The sequence below is a fragment of the Pygocentrus nattereri genome, chromosome 24 (genome assembly GCF_015220715.1).
Source record: "Pygocentrus nattereri isolate fPygNat1 chromosome 24, fPygNat1.pri, whole genome shotgun sequence".
Taxonomy (NCBI): Eukaryota; Metazoa; Chordata; class Actinopteri; order Characiformes; family Serrasalmidae; genus Pygocentrus; species Pygocentrus nattereri.
This window is the reverse complement of record NC_051234.1, coordinates 26,601,444-26,614,124: the sequence shown is the minus strand read 5'-3', so window position 1 is coordinate 26,614,124 and position 12,681 is coordinate 26,601,444. Positions and strand designations below refer to the sequence as shown.

General features: G+C 38.7%; 1 protein-coding gene across 2 annotated transcripts in view; it reads right to left on the bottom strand.

Annotated features, from left to right (window-relative positions):
* ctnnd2a (catenin (cadherin-associated protein), delta 2a) overlaps positions 1–12,681 on the bottom strand; it is a 570,926-nt gene that overhangs the window by 98,582 nt on the left and 459,663 nt on the right. The gene's annotated exons all lie outside the window — the stretch shown is intronic.

The window sequence follows — 12,681 nt, the reverse complement described above, 5'->3', positions numbered from 1 at the left end:
ACACATGCTAGACACCATCTGAGTAAAACAAGCTTATCTTTGTCTATTCAGACCACAGGACATGGTTCCAGTCATCCATGTTCTTGGACTGCTTGTCTTCAGCAAACTGTTTGCTGGCTTTCTTGTGCGTCAGCTTCAGAAGAGGCTTCCATCTGGGACGACGGCCATGCAGACCGAGTTGACGCATTGTGCGGCGTATGGTCTGAGCACTGACACTCCCTCTTCTTCAACCTCTGCAGCAATGCTGGCAGCACTCATGCTTCTACACACAATTTAAAGCCAACATGTATTTTCAAATGATGTCAAAAACTGAAAATCAACAAAAATTGAGATTTTGGGGGTTTTGTTCCGACAGCAGCAATATATATATATATATGTATATGTATATATATGTGTGTGTGTGTGTGTATAAATATTCAGCCATTCCAGGGAGAATGTTCAAGTTTTACACAGGTTTTAAATATTAAGCATTTAGGGTTCAGCAAAATGGACACCATTCATTTTGAGGCGAAAGGGGTAGGGATGTGTACATTAGTGATGACATAAGATATTTTATGAAGTAAATTATAGAAATCTTTATCACTTTAGTTAAAGATCTCATATCAGTGTGTAATTTACCTTATAAAACATCTCGTAATTAATGAGAAAAGCTGTTAAGAATTCTTCAAGTACTACTTCACGTATACACATCATGCAAAGCTTATGCATGTTTTTAAGTCCCTATGCAGGTATGCAGTGTTATTCTTATCTGAAAGTCAAGCTTTTGCGGTAGCTGACTAACAGTTATGAAGAAGTCCTCTAACAGTGACATTTGTTTCTGGCTATTAGTTGCTGCTGAACAGCTGCATTCACTGTCAACGGGTTGCTGAGGAGACGTCAGGCCAGTCCTCCAGCTATCATAGCTTAAAATACTGTCACAAGCTCTTCTCTGTATGTGACCAAAGTGATCTTTATCTGATCTAATGACCAGGACATAATGTTTCCACAAAGAAGATGTATCTGACTCATTGGAATTTTAAACAGTTCCTCTTTAGCAAGCTTTCTTTTTATTTCCCCCATGGCAAACTTTGTTGTACACATACAAGACAATAGAGAAAATGCGCCAGAGTGTGTAAACCTTACCTAAACCTTACTCCTTCAAATAAATACACTAAACACATTAAAAAAATCAGTCATTGTAAATAAAATTAAGCTTTATACATAAAAGTCCAGAATCCAACCTGAAACCTGATTTTTTCCCCCTCCCTCTGGAAGCAGGCCAAACCTCAAATGTAGACATCATGTTTATATGAGTCCTAGAAACAAATTTTAAGTAGTTAAGCCTAAACCTTTGGTTTTTAAGATGATAAAAAAGCATATCATTGCTGTCATAACAAACCCTCATACATCCAGTAACAGCAATAGGAAAAATATTCATATTCATACACAAAAATGTAATTCCACTGATTTTTCAAAATTCTTGCATAATTCAAACATTTAGAGGTACACAAAGTCATACAGAGTGGTTTCATGTGAAATGCACCATTCTAGAGTGAGAACTATTCACAGTTGTAGTGACAGGAACCAGACATCTCAAGAGTTTAATACCTCTAAAGGCTCCCTCAGAGAAGGATATTGCATGAAATGGTTATGAGTTCACTGACTGATGCCAGAGACATCGCTTTAAGATAGTTCTGCAATAAACTTTTGGCTTAAAATGTTATTTTTTAAAACATTTGCAAGGTGGAGAGGAACATGCCAGGTGTTCTAAGGCAAAACAGTCCCTAGGCAAATTCTTTTTATTCTTGACTTACCACTATTTTGTTTATTTGAATGTAGTGATTCTGGGGCTCTGGGCAAAACACAGAAATAGGGTTTCCTGGATGTACATTTTTTAAATTACTTGAAACTTTGGGCTTCTGAGTGGTGTAACCATCTACACTGCAAAAGATTATATCTTAGCAAATGCAATCGTCTTAGTTGATAAATCTGGTATAACTCAGCTGATGTAGTTGATACATCTATAATTACTCATTTTACAGTTGTAAGAACATTATTTTATATAACATATTATATTTTATATAACATTATAAAATGATTTAAAGGGCCTGCATAAGCTACATTATTTTTTTATTTGATTGTATGGATTTAAATAACAAGAACAGACATAATAACTGATATTGTTTCTGTGGCCTTAAGACTAATAAATGTAAATGAGCTGTGTTCTGATTGCACTGTTTGGAGCTTCAAAGCTAAAATGTTCCTTATAACCTCATTGTGAATGGACCGGGCTACACTGACTGCTGTTAGCTGAATAGGTGGATACACACTCACCAGCCACTTTATTAGGTTCAATTGCTTGTTAACACAAATAGTTAATCATGGCCGCAACTCAATGCGTGTAGGCATGTAGAGGTGGTCAAGACAACTTGCTGAAGTGCAGACTGAGCATCAGGATGGGGAAGAAAGGGGATTTAAGAGACTTTGAACATGGCGTGGTTGTTGGTGCCAGACGGGCTGGTCTGAGTATTTCAGAAACTGCTGATCTCCTGGGATTTTCACGCATGACCATCTCTAGGGTTTACAGAGAACGGTCAGAAAAAGAGAAAATATCCAGTGAGCGGTCAGTTGTGTGGACGAAAATGCCTTGTTGATGTGAGAGGTCAGAGGAGAATGGGCAGACTGGTTCCAGATGATAGAAAGGCAACAGTAACTCAAATAACCATTTATTACAACCAAGGAATGCGGAATAACATCTCTGAATGCACAACACATCGAACCTTGAAGGAGATGGGCTATAGCAGCAAAAGACCACACTGGGTGCCACTCCTGTCAGCTAAGAACAGGCAGTTGCCAGGAGAACGGCCCTTGTCTGACTGAATTGTACCAAGTGTAAAGTTTGGTGGAGGGGGGATTATGGTGTAGGGTTGTTTTTCAGGAGTTGGGCTCGGCCCCTTAGTTCCAGTGAAAGGAACTCATAATGCTTCAGCACCAAGAGATTTTGGGCAATTTCATGCTCCCAACTTTGTGGGAACAGTTTTCTGTTCCAACATGACTGTGCACCAGTGCACAAAGCAAGGTCCATAAAACATGGATGAGCAAGTTTGGTGTAGAAGAACTTGACTGGCCTGCAGTCCTGACCTCAACCTGATAGAAAACCTTTGGGATGAATTAGAGCGGAGACTGTGAGCCAGGCCTCCTCATCCAACATCAGTGTCCTCACAAATGCACTTCTGAAAGAATGGTCAAAAATTCCCATAAACACACTCCTAACCTTTGTGGAAAGCCTTCCCAGAAGAGTTGAAGCTGTTTTAGCTGCAAAGGGTGGGCCGACATCATATTAAACCCTATGGATTAAGAATGGGATGTCACTCAAGTTCATATGCATGTGAAGGCAGATGAGTGAACACTTTTGGCAATATAGTGTATTAGTGTATTACTTTTTAAATGTATATATATCTCAAATATATTATTTAATGTTACCACGTTGATCAAATTAAACTGGTCCTTGGCTCAGGAGGCCTTAGTTGGCAGCTGATCTTGCCCTAGTTCAACCACCACCTCTGAATTTACCATAAACTCAGACCCTTAGTTCCAATCACCACTGTAAAGAAAATCTTTGCCTAGAATGAACCATTTCACATCAAACCACCATGAGTGACTTTTGGAGCTTTTTGGTTCATTCATTTACCATGAAATGTTCACACAATGTTCAAGGCCAACAAGGTTTTCAAATGCTGTAAAAAAAAAAAAAAAAGAAAAAAAAAGTTATGATGTTTTAGTAACTCAGCAACAATATACTTAGTTAAACTGTTGATTGGCACTATATTGGTCATTCTACTGAACTGGTTCAAAGTCAGACCTAAAAACACATTTCAGACTTTTAACTGACTAAAACTTCCATTCTACAATCTTTTGCTTTAAGTGACCCTGAGACTTAATTATGTTTATTTTCTGGGGACAAACGGCCGAACATTCCATTTTGTCACTACTAATAAATAATAACACTATTGAAATGTTGTCAAATGTTTCAATAATGACAATTTTAGCTGATTTTGAGCAGAACTCAAAAACAATAGCCAGAACATGACGAACAAAGCTTCGAACAGCTGTACTTGCACAAAATAATATTTCTTGAATATTTAACAGTTCTTAAATGTTCCACACTGATTTTCAGACTTTGGGACACATTTACTTCAGAATAATGGAGTCTAACTGCTCACCATGTGGCCATGAGGCACAAGGATACAGGAGTAAGGAGGAAAAATAAGGCTCCACCTACAAATTAAAACTCAGTGTGTTTTGGTAGTGACAAAAAACGTGGAACAGCATTTTATTAAAAAAAAAAAAAATTAATTATCATAAAGATTTCACTTTAACTTTTTTTTATGTTTACCAATTTTCTCTCCAATTTGGTTACGCCCAGTTCTACTACAAGTACAGTTCCCCAATCACAAGATTCTATCAGCGCTAGGAAGGTGAAGGCTACCACATGCTTCCCCAGTGTCATGCAAAGCCAGCCAGCACGTCTTTATGAATTGCCGCTAATGCAATGTCATTGGAACACACTTGGAGGTGAATGCCAGCTCTGTCCCGTCAGCAAACAGACGTCTGCATTGAGTATGAGTATTAATGTAAAAGCATATAAGACAATGGCACTGATCAAAATAAAGATAATGCAGTAGAATGGTCCCTATATCAGTTACACTAAAGGGCACATAAAAAAAAAGCTCAAATCTAAACTAAATCTAAATCTAAAATCTGAACATACCTAGGCACCAAGCCCTTTTAAATAAAACAACAAAAGATGCCTGTGTAAAATGAATAGCTTGAGAATTTCAGTCTCTTTCAGTATGAATGTACCACATCACACTGTGCAACACTGTACAACGTCCTTGTAGGAACTGAATAGCACAGTGGAGAGGCAGCGTCACGACCTCATTCAAAGCTGCTGCTTATCTGTGTCCACTGAACTTAACAGCAAATCAAAGTCATATTCGAGATTCCATTACAATCCATTAGGTAACATGTCACTGCAGTCTGATCTAGGTTAAAGCCCCCCGGGTCCATGGCCCAGACAAATGACACACATGCCACAACACTGTGAATCACCCCGGGGGACTCATACAAGCCCTTCTAAACAAAATGCAATTTCACACACATGGCTTGGAATGGGATACGAGACGTTCTTGGCTAATTTGCACTCGATTCATTCAGTCCTACCTCAATCGATGGCTATATTTCATTTTGTGCAATTGGTAGATGAGCGGGAAACGAAATGATGACATTTGCACTCAGAAAACGCTTCCCTTTCAAACGCATTAACTTGGAAAAGGCATTAGAGATATATCATTTAGCTTGTGCTGATAATACAGGGCATTAGCAGCACAAACTCCACTACTTCATAGCTTCGCCTTATTAGGTTATTAAATTTTCAACGAGGCTGACAGTGCCGTCTTATAATTCACATACGTACTTTAAATATATGTGCTGCGTCTGATTTGGTGTACTCTAATGCTCAGCAGCAAAAGGTCTGGTTGCCAGGACTTCTTACTAAAGACTAAAGTAAATCTGGAGGGACAACAATGCTGTCAATTACTCTTGACCTGTATTGTCATATATGTCATCTGTGCCAAGTGTTATATGTTAGCAGGAAGCTGAATAAATGCTTACTGAGTTAACCTTATCAACTCCAGAAGCAATTCAGGGACTGGATTCACAAAAGCTTTCCAAGAAAAATGTGAAGGACATTTGAGCAAACACTGTAGGAACGAGGAATTTGTGAGGATGTTTACACAAAAAATTCAAATAATCTTCAAATATTCTCTTATAGAAGTTGTAATGGTTTTCTTGCGTTTGCTGTCGTAAATCTTCATCCATGCCAAAGATAAGAATGAGGAGGACACAGAAAAAAGTACTCCAATCAATAACTTCTGAATTTGGAGCTAGACGAGAGTCAATATGTGCACTGATGATTAGTCATGTGGACTAAGATTAAAGGAACCTTAGCACTGGCACTCAGTCTAGTCATCTGAGCAGTCATGAGTGAGCTTTGCAGCTTCACAACAAAAAGAAAATAAATTAAAAAGGAGAAAAATAAAATGTGTCACAAAACTAGCCTGTCATATTTCACGCAACACGTACATGTACATTAAAATTCCCAGCATATCATAGGGTGAAATGTTGCATTTTCTTTAGTGTCAGCTTTTTACACGATTAAGAAAACATTTGAGGACATATTTCCAATAAGAGTACTTTGTTAATGTTGTAGGAACCTCATCTCCAACTTGTACTATAGGATGGGAAATTTGTAGACACATGCTCAGCTAACATTTCCTCTGAAATCAACAGTATTAATGAGGAGTTTGCAATCTCCTGATGATAGGCCCAACACACAGGCAGTTGCACCACTCGCAAACCCCTTATTTTAGTTCTTCAGAGTCCACAATGACGGACCCAGCGAGGCGTTCCTTGAAAAACGTTCTGATTCTTCATTTAGCAGTCAACGACAGACAGCTCCCTCCTTTAAATGATGAATAACACCCACCTTTTACAAGGTCAAGGTCAAGAGGCTTTTATTGTCATTCCATCTACATACAAGTACACAGTGGAGTGAAATCACGTTCCTCCAGGAGCAACACGGTGCAACAAGGAACACAAAGTACAAAGTACGAACGATGCAGACATCGTGTGCAAACAAAAAATGAAACTAGAAACAATAAATAGGATAAATTAAACAGACATCAGCTGGGCTCTCTTGGCTATGGAGTTGGTGTTGAGGCACCAGGTAAGTTTATCTGTGATGTGGACACTGAGGAACTTGGTGCTCCTGATGATTTCCACAGCAGAGCCAGTGATGTTCAGTGGGGGGTGGTCACCTCGCACTCTTCAGAAGTCAACAACCATCTCCTTAGTTTTGTCTACATTCAGTCCATTAGCCGCTGCATCTCCTCTGTGTATGCTGACTCGTCGTTCTTGCTGATCAGACCCACCACAGTCATGTCATCAGCGAACTTGAGGATGTGGTTTGAGCCTACTTTGCAGTACAGTCATGAGTCAGCAGAGTAAACAGCAGTGGACTGAGCACACAGCCCTGAGGGGCACTGGTGCTCAGTGTGGTGGTGCTCGAGATGTTATTTCCTATCCTAACTAACTGAGGTCTCTCAGACAGGAAATCCAGGATCCAGTTACAGAGGGAACTGTTCAGGCCCAGCAGGCTCAGTTTTCCAATCAGCTGCTGAGGAATGATGGTGTTGAATGCTGAACTGAAGTCTATGAACACCATTCTGACATAGGAGTCTTTATTGTCTAGGTGGGAGAGAGCTGGGTGGTGTGTGGTGTAGATGGCATCATCAGTTGAGCGGTTGGGGTGGGTCCAGTGAAGGAGGAAGCTGGTCTTTGCTGATCGGCTCATTCTCTGAGCACTCTGCCTGGTATGCTGTCGGATCCTGGTGCTTTTCATGGGTCGACTCTGTCTAGAGTTCTCCGCACATCAGCAGTGGACAGACACAGTACCAGTTCACTTGGAGGAGGTGTGGTTTTCCTCATCTTGCCGTTCTGTGCCTCAAACCAAGCATAGAAGTTGTTAAGTAGAACAACTTCTCGCAGAAAGATCTGAAACAGTCTGCTCACATTAAAAGTTCCAACAGTGATTTGTGAAAGGTTGATGTGCTGAAGAATCTGCTGCCGGCACACCATTAACAGCGTTATTGATGCTCGGCTGTTCATATTGGTGCAGTGACTTCATGTGGCCTAATAGCGATTGTCCATCTCTCCTTGATGGGGGCTTTGCTGTAGCTGGGGGCTTATTGATATCCATTTCTGCTTTTGTGTTTGTGTACTGCACTCTGGGAAGTTTGTAATGAGTCTCTAAACAAAGGCACTGATCAATCTACAACTGCATGTGCAGGTTGTATGCATGTTTAAAGTTGTTCATGAAAAGGGTGCATGTTTAAAAGTGAGACAGAGGACGCAGAGGAGGTGGTAGGGTGGGGTGTCACAGGAATCAAGAGGGGAAGATGGAAATGCACTGCCTCAAAAGTTTGGAGACACTTGTATTTAGTATAAATACGCGTGCTTTCTTAGCTTGCAGAAACGAAGCAGACTTATTCTGAGGAAAGTAATATTGCATATGTAAACATCTGTGACAGTATTAGTAACCGTGCTACCCTGGAAATAAAGCCACACATGTTAAATCGCCTTGTTGTGACATCAGCACATGACCACCTTTAGACCAATATGTGCTATAAAAAACAAAAACCTGTCAAATCATTACTTAGACAAAAACATGCTTTCCCAACCAAGGACACTTTGATGGACATAGTGTTTGAGCAAAGCATACGCAAAGTATTAGCAAGTGGCTGTTTTGAATTAACAAGACCTTTGCAGGGTAGCACTTGTAGGTTTACACTCCCAACACAAGTTAAATAAATAAATCTAGATTAATAAATAAAGCTAGATGAATAAAGATAAATAGATAATAAATTAAAGGATCAATTTTAATTCACAGACATTTGCATTTATTTTAACTGCTACTGTTAATAATATGATACAAAACTCTATGCCATATGTGGACACAAAAGGTCTGATGGGACTGTGTGAGGTGAGCCCAAACTAGTGGAGAACTACATTTACCTAAATGAGAGGGAGAACAAAAACTTTAAGAGAAGTTTTGACTCAATTAAGAATTGATCTGTGTGAACGCAGATGGGTTAACTTAAGAAAAGCAAAACAGTTACTGTATGTTCTTACTGAAAATATCAAGATAACTCATATTTTTAAAAAAGCTTGGTGTCCTTAAAGTTTTGCTATGCAGTATATGTAGGAAATTAGACAAGGTTTTTCTTTAAAACTTTAGCTAATTCATAACTCCACTACGTATGGATGAAAGGGAGAGTAAAGCTTGCAGCATGTTGCTTGCAGAGACAATTTTTCACCCAGCACGAATGAAGATTTAGGGAGAATAATAATTTGAGGAAGCTTTCAAACTTTGCTCAGGCACTAAAGAGAGAGTGGCAGCTCCAGTGGCATGACTACAGGCATATCATCCACTGGGGCTTGGAGTACAGGGGGTGTTGAGTGAAGAAACAAATTTAAAATGAAATGGTTAAGATTTGAATGAAGTCATTCACAGTAGTTTGATGGAAAATGCTTGGTGGTGATGGGAACCAGACATCTGAAGAGACCCCTCACAGAATGTTATTACATGAAATGGTTTTGAATACACTGCCTGGTGTCTGAGACATTGTTTTATCATAGTTTTGAGATCAGGTTTATCTATTCATGGCAGAGAGGTACATGTAGAATGTGTATGTGTGTACACACACACACACACACCCACACATACACACACTTGCTTACTCAGGGATGGACAATGCTGATTTGTTACCCATGATCATGATATTGGCATTTGCAATTCTGATACACCAGCTGATATCACAAATATTTTACTGTGCGCTGTTAGCATCCTGACCACATTCCAGATGTTCCTGATGAGTTTTTGTATTTTTAATGAATCAAGGCCATTCAAATGATCAATTAATGTGTTGTAATGTAGAGTAATAAAAGTAATGTAGGTCAAAGTAATCCAAGTTATGTCAAGAGGTCAGATTGATATAATACTGTAAACTATACTGCAGTATGAAGCAAAAAAAACGACAGCTGTGGAATTCTGCCCATATAATTTTTTTTGGTGAATAATTGGTACTGACAACAAAAAAGGGAGAAAACAGATAGGAATTTGGCAGAAATGCCAGCAAGGAGACACTGGCTGGCAACAAGCACAAAGAACATTACAGGGGGTGTGAAAACGTGCTTGTAACAATGTAACTCAGCACCCATGAACACCAGTGGCGAAAAGGTGAGAGACAGCATATGCAAGAGCAGACCAGGCATAAAGAAAAGAAAATGAATGTGCATTAGTAACAGTTATTTTATTCATGACAGTGTGTAAAAGTTAATGAGTGAAAAAGTGAGTGTGACTTCATAACATCTTACCTCAGCCCACAAATCTAACACTAACTTTTAAAACCTGTTTTAACCTGCCGTTAAACTGCGGACATTTCTGCTGGAATAAAAGGAACATGTACAGTAATTTCACTGATCTGATTTTATGTATTTATATATCATACATTTATGTTTCATTGTTCATTCTTTTTTGTCCTAACAACTGTTATTTGTTGGTTTTTTCCCATGCTTGCATTATAATGGAAATAGGGCCCTTGGTTCCTCTCAGCCTTTCTCTTCATCGTGTTCTTCCAGAGCGACTATTAAAACTCATTCAGGGGCTGGATCCGCATTTCTGGAAAGCTGATTTGTGATGACATCTTTTGTAAAAAGGTGCTTCATAAATAAAATAGAACTGAATCTTTCCAGTTGCTTGTTATTACAAGCACTGTGACACATTCTTATGTCATACTAATGGCCTGTTTTTTACGCCTTCCCTCTACACAACTCAATAAGCTGACGGAACGCTAAAGGACTTTCCGTCCATTTGTAACCAGTTAGGCAAAAGCCAACAAGGTGAATTTTCACTCTCAGGAATCTTACCTTATTTAAACTTCAGAAGCCAGCACTGACACATTTCAAGTCAATATTACAAATATCACACAAGTCAATATTAATAATTTCTCAACCATAGTTCATTGAAATTAGCCAAGAATTCTGTCACAAAATTCTAGAATCACAAGATTCTAGGCTTTGATGCCACCTTTGTGTTAGTAGGTAGTATAATGTGATTATAAGTTGGCTTGAAAAAGCCAATTTACTGTTCTTTGTAGTCTTCTTCTGATTTTATTCTACGCTTAAAATATATTGCATAAAATACATACACTGCTGGATTGCAGGACCTGATTAGCTTGTGCTTTCGATCTGACATACGGTTTTCAGAAAAGATCATTCAAAGCCAACATTTTTTCCCCATAGGAAATGAATGGCAGAATGTTTTGGACATTCAAGCCTAAATGCCAAAAGTGATGTCACGTGATGTGCACATTTCTCACACAGACTCACAAGCGTAGCCTTATGCACATAAATATTAGCAAAAATATTGGATTTAAGGTGACACTGCATTTAATGTAGCACTGAATTTAGGGCTATAGTGACTTTAAGAATTTAAGTTAGCAGTTTAAGGTAGCACCCAGCAACACCTTGGATGGTATCACCTAGTAATATCTAAGCAAGATTTTGGCAATCATCAACAGTCAGCCACCATTTTAACTCAAAGTAATTAGCTGGCTTTTTCCAGCCAACTTGAAGTTTGTTCACAGACTTTACCTTTCTAGTTATGATTTGAATTTGATGGAAAGTTACTGTTGTCTTTATGCCTTGTTTTGCCACATTTCTGCCACCAAAACAAAAGTGAACAGAGCGGATACAGACTGTAAACAGAATGCAAATATAATTCACTAGGCACTCAGTCAAATATGAAATTATGTCAATTTGATTAGATAACAAAATAAAAGATAATATTATTAACAGAAGACCATTCCTTCACATAGTCATATTCATAATGTTCTATCACAACAACTGCAGGATAGAACTCATCAGGTCCAAAATGAGTATTCTGTGCTTGCAGGCTCTGGCATAAGTAAAGAATGTGCACCCAGCTCCCCTAATGGAACTTTCACTGCAGCCCTTTGTGTGGGAAATTAAACACCAAGCTCTGCTTGTGCCATATGGGACAACAGTTAATCAGAGGTTATGCTAATGTATGTCAGGGTGCGTTGAAGAGCTCTGGGCACGGCAGGCCTGGATTCACTTCATATAATACAGCAAACATCTCCAGCAGTCTAATGGCAAATGAAGAAAGCAAGAGGTCAGCTGAGAGCAGATTCAAAAGGCTAGTTTAGGTTTGACACTAATCATCTCTGATACACACTCGTGCCATGTCCTGTTACAGTCATTTTCCTGTGAATTGAATGGAATATACTGTGAACGCAAGACCAAACACAGTCAGGCAAACATGCAGATGTTAACATGTAGGTATGGACTTCTACTCAATCATAAATGCAGTGACAGATATGCATGCACTGCTCATCATGTAGTCACTTCTAAAGTTTAACAAAGAATGTGATGTTAGTCTAATAAGATACATCACTTGCCGTGGTATGCCTAAAGCCTGCATTCTACAGAATTAATTCAAACTGCAGAAAAAAAACACATGGGAAAAAAAAAATATGTGGACCTTTGGATGGATTATGTTATGATCTATTTAAACCCAAAAATCATTATTGATAGGTTACAGTAGGAGGTGGGTGTCCCAAACTATAACCCCTAAATGTACTGTACACTTGTAAACATAAAACTTACTTTTTGTTTTTGAGTGGCTTTTTAAAATATACTTTTGATTTCTTTTGAAGAGAAAAGATTTTTGATTCATTATGAGTTTTTGTTTTAATTACATTTTATTCAAAAAAACGCTGTTCCATGTTTTCATGTCATTAACTAAACCTAGTTTTGTCTGTAGGTCATATTTCAGCCAAATCCCCGTACTTCAGAGCAAGAAGTGAGACTGCATCCCTGTCCCTCATGGCCATATAATGAGCAGTTAGATCCCAGTGAAATCAGTGGAGAATCCTCACTACCGAAACACATTTTCTGTAATTAAGTACAGTTTCATGAAAGGTATTATGATTTTCATACACGTCATGTACGAGCTTGTGTTTTCAAGTTCTGCTCAAAACTAATTAGAATCGTCACGAC